At 40.6% G+C, this 22,081-nt stretch overlaps 1 pseudogene; it reads right to left on the bottom strand.

Moving 5' to 3' along the window:
• Nucleotides 1–2,834: 2,834 nt before the first annotated feature.
• Nucleotides 2,835–4,771, bottom strand: LOC145349302 (stromal cell-derived factor 2 pseudogene; annotated as a pseudogene).
• Nucleotides 4,772–22,081: the final 17,310 nt, after the last annotated feature.

The raw sequence follows: 22,081 nt of genomic DNA, 5'->3' as shown, positions 1-22,081 counted from the left end.
AATTTGGCAATATGGTGCAACAGTGGTTAGCACTGCTGTGTCTCAGCTTTAAGGATGCAGGTTCAGTTCCAGTCTTGGGTGACTGTGTGGAGTTTACACACTCCCCCTGTGTCCAGAGGTGGATTGGCCATGCTAAATTGCCCCTTGGTGTCCCAGTATGTGTAGGTTAGACGGATTAGCCATGGGAAATGTGACAAGTGTTACTCTGTCAGAGAATCGGTGCAGACTAAGTGGGGCAAATGGCGTCCCCTGCACTGTAGGGATTCTATGAATACAGACCTAACCAACTTAACCATTCTTCATAAGGCAATTTGTTCATCCCAGAAATCCGCAAAGTGAACTCTGGCCTTAACTGCTTTCAGTGCAATTATTATCCCTCTTTAAGTAACTCTACAGTGTGGTGGATGTGGGTCTTGCTAAGGCCCTGTAAAACTGTCGCAACACTTACCTACTTTTATGCTTCATTATCCAATATTCCATTTGTCTTCCTAATCACTTGCTGTATCTGTGCTAGCTTTTTAAGATTCATGTTCAAGGACACCCAGATCTCTCTGTACTGTAGTGTTCTGCAGTCTCTATTTAAATAACATTTCTGTTTTTCTATTCTCTTTGCTTAAGTGGACAACTACATGTTTTCCCACATTCTACTCAATTCACCAGATTTTTGCTCACTTACTTTATCTATAAACGTCAAAGGTCAAATAAAGTCTCTATCAGTTTGGGACATGTGTTTCAAAGTGTTTGAGAGCCAGAGTTTCCTTCTCCACGTTGTTCAATTTTTTTGGAGAAATCCCCACTGGTCTCTTAATTCCTGATTCTTCATCTTGGGGTCAGTAGCATTGATTGCTACTTTAAATGTTGTATTAAAGTTTGGAGTTGGCAGAACTGGTTCACTAATTAAGATATCTTTCAGTCTCTCAAAAGTTGTTTGGCACTTCCCTGACTACATAACTGTCATCTTTTCTATATATTCCTCTATTATATACGTGCTATTTCCTAATATCAGTGATGTGGAGATGCCAGCATGGATGAGCTTTCGGAGTACTGCTCCTTCATCAAGTGACCTGATGAAGGAGCAGTGCTCCGAAAGGTTGTGCTATCAAATAAACCTGTTGAACTTCAGCCTGGTATTGTGAGAGTTCTTACTGTGCCTACTGTATCAGTACAGTCTTCCAGGTGGAGAATTGGGTAGGATTTGGCTCTGCTCTCTTCATTAACCTTCCTGACATCATTGCAGAGCTTTGTTAGGCCATCAGGCTTGGGCACAAGCACAGTTAGGGAGCTGCTTTGATTGGTCTCAATCACGTTGTGTTCTAGCATGTATTTCATTTCTTCCTAAACTTGGGTCAGTTTTCTGGAACTGAGGTAATGGGATTTTGCTTCATGGGAGGAGTCTCTACTATGGAACAAGTGCAAAAAAGTGGGATTAGCATGCTTCTGGCGGTCATTATTGTTGGTGCAAACTTGGCTGAAGGATCTTTTCCGCTCAGTATAACTGTAAGACTCAGACATGTACATCTTGTAGCACTAGGATTGTGCATCCTTATTTGTTCCTACAGATTCTTTTAAATGTTGCAAGCAGATTTGTTGGATCTCCTCTTTGTTCTGCGTGTAAAATGTGTGCGGCTGCATCAAACTGTGTGGACTCACATTATGCAAACACCACATGTCGCTATGTGCTGAGATTCTACTTGTCCCCGGTGTTGTGAAGGATGGGTCCGGCTGCCTTGCAGTGGAATGCTGCAAGCAGTTGGACCATGCCATATCACCGGTCCCTGACCACAAGTTCATCAGACAGTGGCTTGCATGCCCTGTGGGCAAAGGAGATATTGGATCCTGTCAGATGGTTCCCTGAACAGACTGTTAAAGCCATTTGGCAGAAGGCCTCATTGTCAGAATTTTCAAGCAAGCACCAAGATATAGCATGGCCAGTGATGAGAAGAGCCCTCTCCACCAGAACATTCATGTATGCTGAGAGTTTGCGCCTCCACTCTGCTCCCCCCAATAAGGCTGCGATGAGGAAGAGACAGTTGCACACCTTTCTGGTGTGCATCTTTGCAAAGAAGATTTAGAAAGAAAGGCAGTGTTTTTGTTGGGGTTTGTCCTGAACAGTTCCATAACCCAGGATTTTGCCATATAGGCTGATCCCAGGGATTTGTTCTGAGACAAATATCAACTGTTGCTGGAGGATCATCAACTCAATGAAAAGTGCTCTTTGGTCTCCCAAAAGCCTGTTGGTCTTCAGTGTGAAGAATTGTCCATGACTGAGTGTTGCAGGTTGGTATGTGTTGAGAATTGCACTAAAAATGCATCTGTTGCAAAGGCATGAACATTCACACACTCACACACACACACACACACACACACACACACACACACACACACACACACACACACACACACACACACACACCACCCCCCCCCGCCAACCCCTGGGTAACTCGAGGGCCTTGTTAAATTTTCCCGTGCTCACTGTACGTTTACGTGTATTTTCTGCTGCAGCTGGAGCCACACCTTTGTCATCATCAGCCAGAGTTGCTGCCTGCATGGGAGGAATCTCTACAATGGAACAAGTGCAGGAAAATGGAATTAGTGTACTCTTTGCATGCTTCTGGCAGTCCCACAAAAAAGGGTTTTTATGGAAAAAGGAAGTAAATGTTTGAACTCCTTAGTAGGATTACCCCTCTGAAGTTTTCATAAGTATCTATATCCACTGGTCAAAAGCAAGCAACTTAACTGTGTCAAACGCTTGTTTATTCAAGCTGGTTTCAAAGAGTTCAGAATTTTTGAAGGTTTGATGGGCTGAATGGCCTCCTCCTGCACCCATAGGGATTCTATGATTCTTGTTTCCCTGTGGGTTTGATCACAAATGCAACTTGGAAGTTTCTGTTGCAGGAAGGACAAATGGCTCCCGTCTTTTTACACTGCTTGTTAGACTGCAACAGTTTTTGTGAAAAGATTAATTTAATGAGTGTTTACTGTTCAAGTACTGTGAGCATAAAAGAACCAATCAGACAAGTTTTCTTCAGTTTAATATCAAGGTTGGCTTTGTTGTACTTTAAGTAAAATAATAAAATACACTGACTTTTGCACAAATGCATGCTCACGGACACATGCGCAGACGCAAGCACGCAGACAGACATGCATGCATGTGCATGCACAGATTGCAAAATGGGGAAAAATTGAATAATCGAATTAACAATCCAGGGAAATAGAAGGGTTTAGGGTCTGTAATTTGGTGACTTGGCTAGCTTTAGGATAAATCGGTGGTCCTGTTGTTTCCCTCCTGGATGTGATTTGAAGATTTAGATGTTTGTCCCTTCAGGAGACAGTATAGAACTGGGTTGATTTCGTTCAAGCAGTTTCTGTCTACATGGTCACGGTCAACAAATAGGGTTTGAAAACTTGAAAGGTAGGTTGGAGGAAGGGGGGAATCCTATTTGGGTCTTTTGTCATCAGCATCTCAGCTGTGTTCCCCCTTACCACAGAGACAGCAGAAATTTAACACAAAGGGTGGGCTTGTCACATGACTGTCACCCAATGGTTCTAACATGGTCATTACTCCATTATTTTTGCTTTAAAACTTTATTTCCAATACTTGATTTTTCCAAGATTATAACTATTTGCGACTGAAAATTAGTTGAATATGTATATTCTTACATTTATACACAGATTTGTTTTAACTATATTCCCATTTCTTTAGAAATTTAAACAAGTATAGGAAAAAGAACACTCTTGTTTTTGCTTTGCAAACTATGACTTAAGACACAAAGTAACTTGTCAAATACACAATGTCTCAATATTTCTTGCTGGCCTCCTTACTTCCTTGCACGTAGCATTATTAAAATGAAGCTGTAGCTCATCATTTTTTTGATGGTTCAGCACTGGGTTTGATAAAGACATGATATGGAGATGTGGCATTGGACTGGGCTAAGCACAGTAAGGAGTCTCACAACACCAGGTTAAAGTCCAACAGATTTATTTGGCAGTGCTAGTTTTCAGAGCTAAGAAGGAAGTCTCCTCAGAGGTTCTTCGGGTCACCTGAAGAAGGAACTTAAGGCTCCAAAAGCTAGTGCTGTCAAATAAACCTGTTGGACTTTAACCTGGTCTTGTGAGACTTCTTACTTTGATAAAGAGAGCCTCCATTAAAATCCTGAAATTGCTGGCTCTGGGACTGAGCATGCCATGAACCTCAAGCTGGCCTCGGATTGGATAATCAGACTGCTATGAGTTAGAACAGAGAAAATTACAGCACAGGAACAGGCCCTTCGACCCTCTAAGCCTGCACCAATCATGCTGCCCATTATTGTTAGAAAGACCTGGGTGCCTGCATGCTTGAAGTGTACGCCGTCATCTCACTCCCTGCATGTTCTGCAGCATTGCACTATCCAAACATCCAAGTCATCTCCATTCTCACCAAAAGCACTTACTTTCTGGTTTTCAGAGTGGTGATACAAAGTGATAACTATGTAGGTTTCTTCCATGTTGACATGTGTCAGCCGTGTTGACTGGACACATTTGATTTGTATTCCTCGCTTATAAACTTGGCATGGATCTCCTCTCACTGTCGTCAGATGTATCCACCTCAGTCACAAACTGCTGACGACTTCGCATCGTGGGAGTGCAAGTGGACATTGTGCCGGTTGATGAGCTGTTTGACTACGGAGCTGCAGACACGTACTACAGATTGGTGGCAGAGTCAAAGCCGAGCAGCACACAAGAAGATGACCGCCAGCACAGAACTCCAAGTTGGGGCCACAACCGTTAGCATCGCGTGCCCACCATATTTTTGAACATTTGACAGATTGGTCATTATCACATTGCTACTTGTGGGACTTGTTGTGCAATTTGGCTGCTGTGTTTTTTACTTAACTGTTAGAACACTGCTAAAAGCATTTAATTGTCTGTAAAATAATTTTGGACCTCAAATGCATTAAATAATTGCATGTCTTTCTTTAAAGGGCTTCTTCTCAGGCAGCATTTGGCATTTGCAGAGATCTATAATTTGGCTTCAGCTTTTCACCATACAATTTGTATGAAAGAGTAGAGGATTAACTTTTTAAGTTTTCTGGTGACAAGTAAAGAAACACAAGGTATGTGGGTAAAACAATGGCACGTAGAATTCGATATGAGGAAATATGACATCGTCCACTTTGGATTTGAGAAGGAAAGGGTGAAATTTGGAAGCATATTCTCGTATACAAAACTGTGTAAATCTGGAATGCTCTTTTGCCAAAGGGTATGGATGCTGTTAATTTTTTTAAGAAAATCAGTAAATCTTTAGGCTAATGTTTTCAAAGGCAATAGAACACTGGTAGGTGAATGGAATTAAGGTACAGTACAGCCATGTTTTCATCGAGTCGTGAAACAGGCTTAAGGGGCTGTGTGGCCTACTCTTGTTGCTATGTATTTAAATGAAATGGGCTGCAGTGTGGTGTAGTGTAGCTGTGGTATGCTCTAAACGTTGAACACAATTTGATCGCTGTATACATGAACCATGATGAGGTATATCAGTGTTGGTGTGCCATGGTAGTAAGAATTTTTGCGGGAAGCAGGACAGTCTATGTGATGACCTGTCCGTTGAAGTCAGTAGCAAAGTGATAGTGCTAGTCACTGACCTTGAAGGAAATTGCAACATCTAGCAATCTTCCTGATTTGGATTTGCACTTCCACAATGTTAGTTTTAATTTGGCGCTAAGTCAAAGGGATCTCCAGCCATCCAGGCTTGAAGAGGATTTAAGCTGGCTAGTGAGTGGGCAAAAATATGGCAGAATATAACTTGAAAAAATATGAAGTTGTCCACTTTGGTAGGAAAATGCAGAGTATTTCTTAAATGATGAGAGATGGGAAGGGTAGATGTTCAAGGAGGACCTGGGTGTCCTTTTTCATGAGTAACCAAACATGCAGGTACAGCAAGCAATTAGGAAGGCATATTTTATGTTGGATTGAGTACAGGAGTAAAGATGTTTTGCTGCAATTGTGTAGAGCCTTGGTGAGATGGTACCTGGAGTATTGCAAACAGTTTTGGTCTCCTTTGTTTAGGAAGGATATATTTGCTGTACAGGAGTGTAATGAAGGTTCACCAGACTGTTTCCTGGGATAGTAGGATTTCCCTAAGAGAACCAGGGAACACAGTCTCAGAATAAGAGCAAGGCCATTTAAGACTGAGATTAGGAGAAATTTCTTCATTGAGTGTGGTAAATCTTTGCAAATCTCTTTACTAGAAGGCTGTGGAGGTTCAGTCATTGAATATGTCCAAGACAGAGACCAGTACGTTTCTACGTAGTAAAGAGAGCAAGGGATATTGGGGGTGGTGCAGGAAAATGGCATTGTGGTAAAATAAATATTAACTATAATCTAATTGGAAAGCTGGAGAAGGCTTGAGGGGCTGAATGATCATCATCTTCTATTTTCTATGTGCATATGTTCCTGGAGTGAGGTTTGACTCGGATGAAGCTTTCTTGATCAGAATATCCCAAGTATGATTCCCTTTTAGTACTGAATTGGGTGATTGCAGCCACGTATAACAGTTGGAGTGCAATTAATTGTGCTTTTCAGGGCTGAGGGTCAACTGTGTTCCTGTGATGCCCAGCAATTCCTGTTGGGAAAAAGTCTAGAGGTCCAATGAGAACAGGAATAGGCCAGCTTCTTTGGGGAACATTGACTTCGGCAGTCAGTGATAACTATAGTACTGAGTATTTCTGCTGCTGTGAAGAGTGATGCACTGTCCCAGTTATCACTCAGCCTTCCTGTGGATTTGCTGCTCAACCAGAAAACTGTAGTTTTGCTCTGACATATAATGCAACCTGTTTATTCTTTCAAAATGTTCCCAATCATATACAGGCACAACCTGTCATCACATTTTTATTTTCTTGTTGTCCTGCACCCACTGCAATGCCAGTAACCAAAACTGAGAAATGCAGTTCTTTACTGAAGTTACTGCAGTTACACTCAGCTCCAAGTGAATGTGTTTGAAATTAGCCAGGTACTTAAACTGCAGCACTGGTAAAGTGACCAGAGCTGCAGTCTGTTAGTCTAGGATGACTTGCTTCGACAATAAAAATGAGTTGCGGGTGATTGAGGAGTCCAATGCATGACCTACAGTCTCTGTCACAGATGGAGTAAATGGGGGTTGGAGAAGTGGATGGGTGGATTGCCTGGGCTGCCATGTGCTCCTTTCACTGTTTACGCTTGATTTCAGCTTGCTGTTGGCAGTGAATCCTCTGGAGATTAGCTCCTTCTCAGATGCTTTTCCTCCACTTCGGGCAATCTTGGGCAGGGATTCCCAGGTGCCGGTGGGGATATTCCACGTTTTCAAGGAGGCTTTGAGGGTGTCCTTGAAGTGTTCTTCTGCCGTCCTGGGGCTCGCTTGCCATGTTGAAGCACTAGTCGTGTTCTTATTTTAGGAGTCTCATGTCAGGCATTCTGATGATGTGGTCCACCCAACAGATCTAATTGAGTGCAGTCAGTGCTTCAAGCTGGAGATGTTGGGTCTGGAAGAGGATGCTGACATTGGTGCACCTAGTCTGCCAATGGATTTGCAGGATCTTGTGGAGGTGGTGGTGTTGGTACCTTTACAGGGTTTTGAGGTGCCTGCTGTACATAGTCTACATCTCTGAGCCGTGTAGGAGGGTAGATATCACTACTACTCTGTAGACCGTGAGCTTGGTATGGGGTCTGATGCCCTGGTCTTTAAACATTCTTTCTCAGGCGACCAAAGGCTGTGATGGCGCACTGAAGATGGTGTTGAATTTTAGGCTGATGTCTGCCCTGGTTGACAGGCTCCCAAGTAGTCCACATTGTCCACCTTGTCCACGTTCTATATTGTAGAATTTGAATGCCGAGGGGAGTGCTGTGTGGTGGGGGTGCAGGTTGGCAGAGGACCTTTGTCTTATGGATGTTTAGTGTAAGGTCAATTCTCTCATAAGCCTTGGTGAAAATGTTGGCAGTAGCTTGGAGCTCAACTTTTGTGTATGCACAGATGCAAACACCGTCTGCATATTGTGGTTTAATAGCAGAGGATGGGACAATGTTGGATCCGGTCTGCAGAAGGCTGAGGTTGAACATATTCCTGTTTGTTCTGTAGTTTAGCGCCGTTTCAGCAGGGAACTTGCCAATGGCAAGATAAAACAGTGCAGAAAGGAAGGTTGAGAAGAGTGTTGCAATGACACAGCCTTGTTTGATCCCAGGCTGAATGTGAATTGGACCTGTGATGGATCTGTTGGCCAGGATTACAGCTTGCATATCATGGAGAAGGCGGAGAGGATGAACAAACTATGGGGGGCACCTGAAATGGAGGAGGACGCTTCATATTTCTTTGTGTTGACAGTGTTGAAGGCCATGTACAAGGGCTGGTGCAGTTCCCTACATTCCTCTTGTATTTACTGTGTGGTGGTGATTATATCCGTTATGTCCCTTAGTGGGTGGAATCTGCATTGGAACTCTGGGAGGAGGTTTTCAGCCACAGAGAGGCGGCGATTCAGGAGGACTTTTGTAATGACTGTCCCTGTGGCCGACTGCAGGGAAATTCCTCTATAGTAACTGCAGTCAGACTTGTCACCTTTGAAGATGGTCATGCTTGCTTCTTTATACCTTGCTCCCCTTGCTAAAGTCTCGTTCTTTCTACCCTGCTTCCCTCGTTACAGCCTTGCTCTTTCTACCCTGCTTACCTTGCCCCACTTGCTAAAGTCTCACTCTTTTTACCCTGCTCCCTTGCTAAAGTCTCGCCTTGAGTTGCTCGAGAATGATACATAGTGACTAAAGCCTACAATTTTGTATCAATTGTACCAGCGTAAAACTCAGTTAGAGCTACTTTAACGGGTAACGTGGCACTCAAGATTGAAAAGGACAATTACAATCCCAACTATAAGTATATCATATACTTGCAGGTAAATGTTGACATATATTACCAATATTGACATATATTGGCCCTCTAAGCCACATTGTAACTCAAGATTCTCAAGAAGTTTGTGCACAAATTGGATTTTTTACATCACTGGCCATTTGTAGTCACACAAAACAAATAAGAGGCCTGCACACTACAAAAAATAATTAGAGTATGTTACTTATGGGCTTTTCCATTGAGGTAGTGTGACTTGGAACATTTTGGTGCAGTTTTGAAATATAAATGCCTATTGATAAGTGCCGTAGACTTCAGAATACATTGCCAGACTAAATTTGATATACAGCATTTAAATCTAAGGCTGCACTTGACTAACACTGATTTACAATTATTTTTTAAATATCCATTAATAAATTAAAAATTCCTGCAAACATGTAGGCATTTCAAATGCCGAAGCTGCCTTTGTATGAGAACACACACTACAGATGTTGATCTTAGATTGACTTGGGAATGAAACCCATGCTGTATATAACCAGTCAGTTTACACTGTTGACAGTTAATTCAAATATTGTTTTTTGTGTAAGTTTTAGTTGTTATTGGTCATGGAGATGGCATAAATGAAGGCGAAGACAGTCAGGGAAATAATGGAATGTAAGACCAAAGAACAATACAGCACTTTGCCCCATCAAACCTGCACCGATATGCACTTTGTTAATCATCCATTTGTGTGTCTATCAGGATAAACCTTGAATGTTGCAAATGTGCCTGCTTCCACCACCTCCACTGGCAGTGTTCAAGACACCCACTACCCTCTGTTTGAAAATCTTCCCCTGCACGTCTCCCCTAATCCTACCACCTCTGACTGTAAACCTGTGCCCTCTTGTAATTGACCCTTCCACCTTGGGAAAAAGCCTCTGACTATCTACCCTATCTATGACTCTCGAATTTTGTAGACTTCTATCAGGTCGCCTCCGTCTTTCCAGTGAAAACAATCTGAGTTTATGCAACCTCTCCTCATACCTAAAACCCTCCAGACCAGGCAACGTACTGGTAAACCGTCTTCACACCCTCTCCAAAGCATCCAAGTCCTTCTGATAGTGTGCCGACCAGAACTGTATGCAGTATTCCAAATGCGGCCTAACCAAGGTTTTGTACAGTCGATAAGATAGCAAGAAAAACATAAATCTGTAACCCAGATTGATTTAAAGGTAACAACGACATGACATTTTCTGTTATGTAACTTCAATCCATGCTTTTTCATTTCTGACACTTTTTTTTCTTGCTTCATTTGAAAGTGTTAAGGGCCTTTGTGATTGATGGTTCACCCACCTGCATCATGTCAGCTGTTCATGTCAACTACAGTTGTAAGCATGGCTGTTTAACAACAGTCTTCACGACCAGTAATAACTGAAACATAGACAAAAGTCAATTGGAGCCTGATCCAGTTGTCACCCGATTTCTAAATTAAGCTTTTCCATCATTGGGTCAAACCTGCAGTGTATGAAAACAAAATTGCATAATGTAAATTGTATGTTTTATGCAATATTAAATTTTCTGAACTAAAATACCTAGTGAATTTGACACGCACCATCCAGACTTTGAAATATATCACTATTCCTTCACTATTGCTTGGTCTAAATTCTGGAACTTCCTCTGTATAACAGCACTAGGGATGTACCTGCTGCATTAGAAATGTCTTGGTTTGAGAAGGCAGCTCAACACCATCTTGGGGCATTTAAGGATGGGCAACAAATGGGCAATAAATCCTGGGTGGGATTGTGGTTGGTGTAGACTTGATGGACCGACTGGCCTCCTGCACTGTAGGATTCTATCTACATCCAAGTTCTGCTTGATATTCTCTCTGCGTTCGCCTGACCTAAGTTTGGCCCCTGATCTCCCACTACTACAGATGTAAAATTTTCGTTCTTGAGTTCTTGCCTACCTTTGTGTTGCATCACTTCACTGAGCTCTTTGTTCTTCTGGGTTCTTGTACAGCTGTCTTTCTTTAAAATTCTCCCTTCCTTTAAGACCCTCATTAAAATGCATTCTCAACCAAGGTTATGGTCAGTTTTTCTAATATCACTTGGTAAGATTAGCACTTTTCCTCCTTTTATAGCTCTCTAGCACAATGGGATAGAATCCTATAGTGCAGAAGGAGGCTATATTTGGCCCATGGAGACTGCGCCGACCACAATCCAACCCAGGCGCTATCCCCATGACCCCAGGCATTTAATCTTGCTAGTCCCCCTGACACTAAGGGGCAATTTAGCATGGCCAATCCACCTTTTCTATACTAAGTAAATATTTTAGCGGATCTAGCAATGTTGAACTCCCATAAGAAAACTATGACTTTCATTGCATTCCTTCAGTAACTAAAGCCTGAAAAAAACATATCATCTGAGGGTCATTTTAATCGCCTGTCCTCCAGCCCAGAGTAAATGAAATATTGCTGGTCTCTCTTTCCAATTATGCTATGTGAACTAAGTTGCAACTTGGTCATGTTAATTCTATTCTGTCCCATTAGGAGTCTGTTGTTCACAAATTATCTTCTTGAATATAGAAATTATAATTGTGCTTTATTATGCAGGAGGTTGGAACTTGTGGTTCAAGGGTGATGGAAATGGAGATGATGAATGATTTCAAATGGAAGTTGGACATGAGGGAAATAAACTTGCAGAGTTATGGATAGAATAGGAATGAGATTGACTGGATTCCTGTACGAAGGACAGGCATGGACGTGAGGGCTGGGTGGCTTCATTTTGTGCTATAATAACAATGAAAACTCATCTTTGCTTTGGGTGAAGCAAGTTTAGAGAATAGAGGGTCAATTGGGTCAGGGTCTCCAGATATAATTCAGTCTCTCTTTAAGGTTCTGTATAAGTAATTTCATAAATGTTTCCACTGTAGTTTCTGATGTCTATATTTATTATGGAAGTTGTCTAGGTAAACTTGTCACAATGAACTTATACAATCTTGTAATGGTGATGCTGCAGCATCAAATTTAGACAAAAAATTATTTTAATCATGTAATCAGGAATTTATAATGGAAAAATTCTCAGGATCTGGGCACCCCGGCCAGCTCTAAATGACCTAACCTTGTCCTTCATTTTCTCTTCAACCTTTGATTGTTTTTCAAATATTTATTTTCTAAATTAGAAACTTTTGAAGAAGGCATCTTGTTACCTCTCCCTTCCTCCTTTTGTTGATCATTTTAAATTTGTGCCTTCTATATAATTCAACAGTCAATGGAAATATTTTTCCTGATTTAACTTCTCAAACTATTCATAACTTTGAACACCGTTTCATATAACAGGCCATGTTTCCCATACCTAAAGTCTCAATTCATGTCCTTGACATTCTCCTTAAAAATAATGTGTTCAAAATTGGACACTATTCAAACAGGCTTAACTTGACAAATTGGCTTCTGTATACTATTTTTATATGTTGTATCTTGTTTGATCAATTTGTCCCTCAACTTTTAAAGTCCTTATCTTAACCACCAAGTCATTTTGCTTTTCTACTTCAAAGATTTATCTTTTTTTTGCATTTTTCTCTCTTCCATCTCAAAATATATCACATCACTTTTCTCTGCATCAAATTTCAAATATCTACCCAATCACTGCTACTAGCTTGTACTTTAGTTGGTTGTTCTCATGCTTTTTGTCAGACAGGAAGTAATTTTGCATTAGTTCTTAATGAAGAAGCTCTATCACTATAGGTGTTTTACAGTAAATTGATGCCAGAGCCACAGTACCATTGGGTAATGATCTCTCAGAAAATCAATGATATACAAGTGAGAAGGCACCTTTATACTATCAAGTGATAAATAGAAATAGAATAATCTTTGCCACTTTGGATTTTACATAAGTATGACACTTGTGCATCATAATTTACCAATTTCACAACAACAATGTCAGTGTTGTATAATGTTTCTCTTTGTAACAGGAGATACTAATGTGATGAATTAATGTTGGCTTAATCCTGCACTTTGTTTCTAAGTGGACTTTAGTCTTAACTGGGAACTAGTGTGACATATAAATGCTAGTTATCCTATTCCCTTCCTTGTGGCTGAATCTTTCTTTCTCTCTACTCCCCCCCCCCCCAAAAAAAAAACTGATTTGGCTTTGTTTAAGAATGTATTGTTTTTGGGAAATTGTGTTGCTGCATTGTTTACTTCATAAATTGGTTCGACTTGGGAATATGTCATCTTGCAGTTCGTTACAGATAAGTAAATCAAGGACCTGAAGCTGCTTTTCCAACGCTGATCATTTAGTTCAGATTCCAAAAGACCAATATCCAATCCCGTTTATCAAAATCATAAAACAATTTTTCTGGGTCTGAAATTACTGGAATATAGCAGTTGTCTGCCTATTAAAATTTGACATAAGCAATTACCAGTGTAAAAATGTCACCAGTTGATATTTTAACCTCAGTATTTTCTGCTGAGCAGCAAATGGCAGCTTGCAAATTGGAACAGCGATTTGTTTTTGTTGGTTCATGCCATTTTTGTTTCAGCAGTGTCTTTAAGACAGCATGGGAGAGAGACCTGCAAATAGTCATGATAAAATAGATCTATTTCGCAGAGAAATCATGCAGGGACTGTAGTAGCTTCTGTGTATGAATCATAATTTGTTATTTTGCATATTTAAGGACAGTGTTTTTAATGTGCATATGGAAAATGGAAAGAGGCATTGTGCTGTAGTCCGGTTCTACCATTAGTGTTTTGCAGGTAATAGCACAAAACTCAGAAGTTTCTTAAACCTTCACTGCACTGCCTCTAATGCAAGTATATCCTTCTTTAAATGTGGAAACCAAAATTGCACACACTGTTCTGGGTGTGGTCTCACCAAAGACTGGGACAATCGTAGCAAGACTTCTTTATTTGTGTACGCTAGTATTGCAATAAAGGCCAACATGCAATTTGCTTTCCAAATTGCTTGCTGTAGCATGCTAATTTTTCATGTTCGTTGTACAAGTATGGCCAAGTCTCTCTGAACATTAGTTTTAAAGGCATGGACTCTAAGTATTCTGCTGTTCTACTCTTATGATCAAAGTGAATAACCCAACACACACTGCATTATACTTCATCTGCTACTTTGTTGCCCACTCACTTGTCGAGATTTCTTTTGAGCCCCTCTGTGTCTTCAAAACATGAATGTTGGACCCTTAGAGGATGAGAGGGGGGATTTAGTGGTGGGAGATGATGAAATGGCTGAGGCCTTAAATAAGTTTTTTGCCTCAGTCTTCACAGAGGACACGAATAGTTTGCCAGATCTTAAAGATGGAAGGATGGTAGGAGTTGAGGGCCTGAATGCGATTACTGTCACTAGAGAGGTAGTGCTTGATAGACTAATGGGACTGAAGGTGGACAAGTCCCCAGGACCGGATGAAATGCATGCCAGGATTCTGAAAGAAATGGCAGAGGTGATAGTGGATGCCTTAGTAATTATTTACCAAAATTCGCTGGATTCTGGGGAAGTGCCGGAAGATTGGAAAACAGCTAATGTTACGCCACTGTTTGAAAAAGGTAGCAGACAAAAGGCAGGGAATTATAGGCCGGTTAGGTTAACATCTGTGGTTCGAAAAATGCTTGAATCCGTCATCAAAGAAGAAATAGCGAGGGACCTAGAAAAGAATGGTTTGATAGAGCAGATGCAGCACGGATTCGTTAAGGGGAAGTTGTGTTTGACGAATTTGTTGGATTTCAAAGAGGATGTGACTAGTGTGGTAGACAGAGGGGAACCGGTGGATGTGGTGTTTTTAGATTTTCAAAAGGCATTTGATAAGGTGCCTCATAAAAGGTTGCTACAGAAGGTTAGGGTGCTCGGAGTTGGGGGTAAGGTGTTGGCGTGGATAGAGGATTGGTTGTCTAATAGGAAGCAGAGAGTTGGTATCAGTGGGTACTATTCTGATTGGCGGTTGGTGACTAGTGGAGTGCCGCAGGGATCGGTGCTAGGGCCTCAGCTATTTACCGTTTATATAGATGATCTGGAGGAGGGAGCTGAGTGTAGGGTGACGAAATTTGCTGATGACATGAAGATGAGTGGAAAAGCAAATTGTGCGGAGGGTGTGGAAAGTCTGCAGAGGGATCTGGATAGGCTAAGTGAGTGGGCGAGGACCTGGCAGATGGAGTGTAATGTTAGCAAGTGTGAGGTTATCCACTTTGGCAGAAATAATAGTAGGAGGGATTATTATTTAAAGGGCGAAAAGCTGCAGCATGCTATGGTGCAGAGGGACCTGGGGGTACTTGTGCATGAGTCGCAAAACCCAGTCTGCAGGTGCAGCAGGTGATCAAGAAGGTGAATGGAATGCTGGCCTTTATAGTGAGGGGAATGGAATATAAAAGTAGGGAGGTCTTGCTGCAACTGGACAGGGTACTGGTGAGGCCACAGTTGGTTGCCGCACTTGCACAAGGATATATTGGCCTTGGAGGGAATGCAGAGGAGGTTCACTAGGCTGATACCGGAAATGAGGGGGTTGGACTATGAAGAGAGACTGAATAGACTGGGTCTGTACTCTTTGGAGTTTAGAAGGATGAAGGGGGATCTCATAGAGACATATAAGATAATGAAAGGGATGGATAGGGTAGAGGTAGAGAGATTCTTCCTGCTTAGAAAGGATAGCAGGACCAGAGGGCACAGCCTCAAGGTGAGGCAGGGGGGCAGTTTAGATCGGAGTTGAGGAGGAACTTCTTTACTCAAAGGGTGGTGAATCTCTGGAATTCTCTGCCCGTTGAAGTGGTGGAGGCTATCTCGCTAAATGTATTTAAGTCATGGGTAGATAGGTTTCTGATAGACAAAGGAATTAAAAGTTATGGGGAGAAAGCGGGCAAGTGGAGCTGACCCACTTCAGATCAGCCATGATCTTATTGAATGGCGGGACAGGCTCCTGCTCCTATTTCTTATGTTCTTAAAACTGGCTAGTTTTGTATCATCAGGAAACTTGGATGCATTACTCTTTTTGTCTAAGTCATTAATATAGATTGTTAGGAAGCAGAGGTAGTTTTAAGTGATGCATGTTTGTATTGCTGGATGTTAGAAATCAGGTATAGATTTATGTGAGCTTAATTTAGTATAAGAAGGGGTAACCAGGGCACCACACTTTTAGGATAGGAAGGCTTGCTGAGTTTAGCTTTAGCTGGACTCATTACAGAAGAAACTTAGCAGCTTGAGAACAACTCTCTTATCTCTGCCAGAACATAGAACAGTACAGCACAGTACAGGACTTTCAGCCCTCAGTGTTGTGCCAAGCTGTGTCCGAACCCAAGATCCCTCCCTACCATTCTGGTGTGTTCCATGCGCCTATCCAATAACCGCTTGTCTCAAAATATAGAGTAGTTGGGATGGTCATGGTAGACTTCAAGACGATTTAGAGACAGGCTGGTGGAATGTGTGGGCATAAGGCAAATATAAATAAATGCAGAGAAGTATAAAATTATACATTTTGGTAGGAACAATAAGGAAAGGAATTATGAAATAGTTCTAAAGGGGTTGCAGAAATAGAGGGAGCTGGAGTTAATTTGCATAAATCATTGAAGGCAGGATCCTGGCTTTGTGTAGAGAGGCACAGGGGGCAAAACCAAGGAAGCTATGATGAACCTTTATAAAACACTGGTCTGACCTCAACTGCGGTATTGTGTTCAATTCTATGCTTTAGGAAGGATGAGCAGGCTTTAAATGTGAGATGATTCCATGGGTGAGGAGCTTCAGATATGTAGGTAGATTGGAGAAGCTGGTGCTGTTCCCTTCAGAGAAGAGAAGGTTGGAAGGAAGAGATTTGACAGGTGTTCAAAATCATGAGTGGTCTGGATAGAGTAGATGGAGGGAGACTGTTCCTGTTGGCAGGAGTGTCAAGAACTAGAGGATACCAATTTATGGTAATTGTAAAGAACCAAACATTTGCAATTGTTTCACTAGAAATTTTCTTTTTCAAAAGTAGTAATGTTAAAAAAATTCAGCTTCTTATTTGTTTTCTACTTTAATTTGTTGCCTTCGAAGTTGGGTCATCTGACGCTGTGGACAAAGGCAAACAAGCTCTTGGATTATTGTACAAATTTCCTTTATTGTACGTACCAAGTTACCACAGAATTACACCAGGCATCAAACCTTCTTTATACACACACAACTAACTGATCTATTCCTTTATAGACACACTGTTCAAAAGGTATCAAAATATTCAAACTCATGTGACTTAGTGATACCATCTATGGTGAGGTGAATTGATCAAATTCTGTGATGATGGGTTTTGTTCTGATGTCTAAGTCCCAGACTCAGGGTCTTGTTGCTTTTCTTACAGTGGTCAGTCCTGGGTTATTGCTGCCGATGTCACTTTGTCTCTTCTTCTTTTAGAGATCCTGTTGGCACTGATCATGCTTCCAGTCATGTACTCGCAGGACAAGCACTAATCAATCATTTTGGTTGTGAATACTGAGTCATGCCTCTGTCAGGGGGTTATAATTCTCTCAGGAACATGACTTGCAGGGATCTGTATTCAGTTATTCTGTTCAAGGCATAGCAACAGCCACTGTCCAATTCCCGTGTTTATTTCAAAGCTGCGCATTTTATTCTTTGCCACAGTCCTTAGCCTGATACAGAGTTAGACCCTTTAACCATCAGGCTTTGCTGGTGCTTTTATGAATACTCATAGGCTATGCTGGCATTCTCATTTTGTTGGTGTCTTTATGAATACCCATCAGACTATAATCTCCCATACAGTCTCTTTCTTTCTCTGCGTCCCAATTTCTGAATCTACAGTTGTTGGGTGCTTTTCACTGTCTCATCTAACTAGTCTTCGTTTGGATATAACAAGAATATATCACAGTGCAGCGTCACAGTTGAAGAACTTTGTTACTGTCTGACACAAACAAATGCACTTTCCAGCAAAGTCACTGGATGGCAAGCAAGAGCTACAATTCAGAATTGCTACTTTTTGTTGACAGACGGAGGAGTAAAACTGGTTAAATGTTGGACAGTGAGAAGTTTCATATTAAGAATTTACCACTTAAATAGCAATACTCTCTCTTGATTTTTAAGTATAACAGTGGAGATACCAAGAGTGGTATTATGAACTATTAACTTGTATTGCTTCACTCCCATGCAGTTTCTTGCGATATGAAATTGACAGCTCTCCCACTCAATTTTATGTAGCAGTTGTTAGTTATTTTAGGCTGTGATATTGCATTTATGATATAATTTTATTTAATCATCAGTTTCCCAAGTGTCAAATTCTGAGCGATGAATTGCTAGTCCACACTATTCAGGATTAGTAATTTGGAAATGTAATGTGGTGAAGTTGTATGAAAGTATACACATTTAAGTTTTGCTTTACTTTAGCAGTATTTTTCAACTTCACAAAGTAACCTGGTTTGACCGTTAACACAGTCTATGGAAATGGATCACTTTAAATCAATAGTAACAAAGTTCTTCAACTGTGACACTGCACTGTGATATACTCTTGTTAATATTCAAAAGAAGGCTACTTAGATGAGACATTGAAAGGCACCCATCAATTGTAGATCCAGAAATCAAAATTAAAATAGAAGGTTCAGAAATTGGGAGGCAGAGAAAGAAAGAGACTGTATGGGAGATTATAGCCTGATGGGTATTCATAAAGACACCAATAAGCAAATCCAGTTGATTTTGTCTTTTTAGCTCTGGCTGGGGGTTGGAGTTTTGATTTTCAAATCTTGTTAAGAATCCTTTTTGCGCAATCCCAAAGTTCCAGTAGTGAAACAGCTGATTGCCATCAGATATCTTTTCCCAATAGTTATATGAAATGGTGAATTTAGTGGAACTGAGAATTGAAGATGTATTTTCTAATCTATGGTACTATGTTGATATTATGGTATACAATATCTCTTCACTGTCCAACAGCTGAATTGGGTTGAAATAACCTGGGCTGTTTGACTCTCCTTCACAGCATACTACAGAAAAGATATGTAACAGAAAATGGAGGAGGGTAGATTGGAAGTGAGAATTGGCAATTTAATTGTCACAGTGTAATGTGTGTACACATTTCCATCAGATGGTTGAGTTAGTTTAACCTATTGTAACATGACTTATTAAATTTTCCTAATTGGAAAATTAAACCAACATAATTCCCAATTTTTCCTTTCGCACATTTTCGTTCCACCTGCAAAGCGTCAGGAGAGGTGATGCCTGCCTAGAAGAGTCAAGATATTTATTGAAATAGGTAAATCAGCCTTCTACTGTTTTGCATTGTATTTCCTAATATTCATACGCATTCATGGGGGATGACCACCAGGGTGCTCACAATAGTAAATGTGCAGAAATTACAAAGAACATAATGTAAACTGTTTCTCATTTTAATGATTTTTTTTGGTTTTTTACTGGCCTTTTTTGATAGTCTGAAGGAGGCCATTCAGCCATTCCTTAGCCTTTGTACAAATGTTTATTCATGAATGTGGGCTGCACGGTTACTTTATTGCCCTATTCTTTGCCTTTGAACTTAGGGTAAGCCACCTTCTTAAACCATTGCAACCCCTGAGATGAGGTACTTCCCTCAGTGCTTTTAGATAGGGTGTTCCAAGATTTTGACTTAGCAACGATGAAGGAATGGCAATATAATTTCAAGCCAGAGCTTTGCCCTTATTCTTTTAAGCCACTGATGCTGGTTAAAAAAAAATGCTGTTGAAAAAACTCTGGCAAGTTGTTGCAGTGCATCTTATAGATACTACACACTGCAGTCACATTAAACTTGGTGGTGGAGAGAGTGCATGTTTAAGGTGGCACATGGGGTGCTGATCAAGCATGTTGCTCTGTTATGAATAATCTTGAGCTGCTTGATTATTGTTAGAGCTGCACTCATCCAGGCAAGTGCAAGTATTGCTTGTCTTGTAGGTGATGGAAAATCTTTGGGGAATCAGGAGGTGAGTTCTTTGCCACAGAATTGTGCTGTGTCTTTTTACTATTAGCTCCATTTTTGCCAACAACAGGCAACCTCTATCTGGTCTTTTGGAGGAAGAAAATGAGGTAGTGCCTTACAAGGGTGGGCAGCCACAAATTAACAGTTTACTAAGGTAAGTCACAATGTAGAGAGAGTGATGTAAAGGCTACAGTACTCCGTCACTCCAGACTCCTAACTGGCAAAGAAAATACACACTCAGTTCCAGTTGGCTGAACTGACTAAATGGCCCTTTGGGAGTTTGCCCCTTAAAGGGGCATGCTACCACAAGAGTGATTGCAGGATGGGGAGGCAGTGATGGCAGGATGGTGGTTGGACACCTTAAAAAGCAGGGTAGGCTGTACGGTAGGAACTCTGTATTCGCTTGCTGGTTCTAGCATACCAGCATGGTGAAGATACACATGGCAGTGTTTCAGAGACACAGAATATTACTAGGTCTGTTGTGAACTGGAGTCTACTTGACTTCTCAATGGTGTGGTGCAGTGAAAATGTGACAACTTAAGTGGGATTCAAGAAAATGTTTTAACCAACGTGACAGGGTGCAGGAGAACGCAAGTATTTCGGATGTTGGTCCGAAACACGTGCTGGCTAGGCACATTGACCTAAACAGGCACCAGCTTGTGGCGACTAGGGGAATTTTACAGTAACTTCATTGCAATGTTAATGTAAGCCTTACTTGTGACTAATAATTAAACTTTAAAAGAATTTGTCTTTTTATTTGCATTTAATTTTTACATGATTGAATTTTTTTATGACACATCCAAGAAAACATGGTTTGCACTAAACTAATAAATTAAGCAGTAATTGATCAGATGATTTGAATTCAAAAATATGAGAGTGGAATTGATTAATCCACATCTCAATATGCTTCATTCAGTTTTTTTGTTTAGAAGCACAATATATATAGTATGTGACTGCACTAATGATTCTTGGCTGAAGAGGGAGCTATAGTCTGAAATATTGAAGTCATTTAGGTGAAATTGTTATACACTATGAAAACAGTTGAATTTTACAATTTATGTAATGGGATGTCAATTATTTTATGCACTAATTACTTGTTTAGGGTGTTTTCAGAATAGGTTTGATATGAAAATTACTGACTAGTTCAATTCATTTAAAATCACTTTGTGTTTATATAGGCACTTTGCATTCTTCCAGGTGTTACTTCATTTTTTTAATAACATCAATACAGTTACTTTTGGATGGATTAATGGTGTAGCCAATTTAGTCAGCAATATTTTACAAACATCCTGTAAATTGGCTAGCCTATTGTGTTAATACTGTTGGTTAAAGGAAAATGTTGCTCAGCTCACTTGTCAGAGCTCCCATTCTTCCTTTGGCGTTGTACAGTGTAATCATCTGTGGTCTACCTGATCCATGGGAAGAGGCAGCAAGGGCCATATTTTAATGTCTCATTGGAACTGCTGCACCTTTGACATTGAACTCTTTCAATACTGTAGTAAAGACTTAAGAAATTTGCTTTTCAATTTTTTCCACCTGTCCTATAATCCATTTGGCCACTGTCTCAGCTCATCAGCAGTTGAAATCCTCATTCACTCCTTTGTTTCCTCTACACTTGACTACTCCAACACGTGATCTCTCACATGAACCTCTAAACTTAAGGTCATCCAAAACTCTGCTGCTTGTGTCGTGTACAGTTTGTCTATTACCCTTGTGCTTGCTGTTTTACATTGATTCCTGGTCAAATAACATCTTGATTTTAAAATTCTCATCCTTGTTTTCAAATCTTTCTGTGGCCTGGGCCCTCCCTCTATAATTTTCTCAAGTCCACAATCCTTCAGATGATGACACTCACCTAATTTTGGGCTGCTGAGTATACTCTGTTCTAATTGCTCCACCATTGGTAGTTGTGCCTGTCTAAACTCTGGAATTCTCTTCCTACACCTCTCTACCTTTCAACCTCGATCTCCTCCTTCAATACACTATTTAAAACCCAGTTTTTGGCCATCTGACCTAACAGCTCCTTATGTAACTCAGTGCCATATTTTGTTTCATAATACTCAAATGAAGCCTCTAGGGACATTTTATTATGTTAAAAGATATGATATAAATATAAGTTGTTGGTTAGTGCTCCTAAAGCAGTGATCCTTGTTCAACATATTGTTTTCTTTTGCTCATGCATGTAGATGTAAAGTTACTCTGTTAGTCTGGTAAGAGAACATAAGCATTTCCGTTAACCAGTTCAAAGTAAAACATACAGCTGGGTTACAGAATACTTGAGTTTGGTTTTCTGCCAATTTTCATGTTCAGTGACTACTGAAGTTCAGTTATAATATTTTATTTTCCTCTTCCACA

The sequence above is a fragment of the Carcharhinus amblyrhynchos genome, chromosome 10, assembly GCF_965287045.1.
Source record: "Carcharhinus amblyrhynchos chromosome 10, sCarAmb.v2.hapA, whole genome shotgun sequence".
Lineage (NCBI taxonomy): Eukaryota > Metazoa > Chordata > Chondrichthyes > Carcharhiniformes > Carcharhinidae > Carcharhinus > Carcharhinus amblyrhynchos.
The sequence above is the reverse complement of the archived record's forward strand: the minus strand, read 5'-3'. Positions and strand labels throughout refer to the sequence as shown.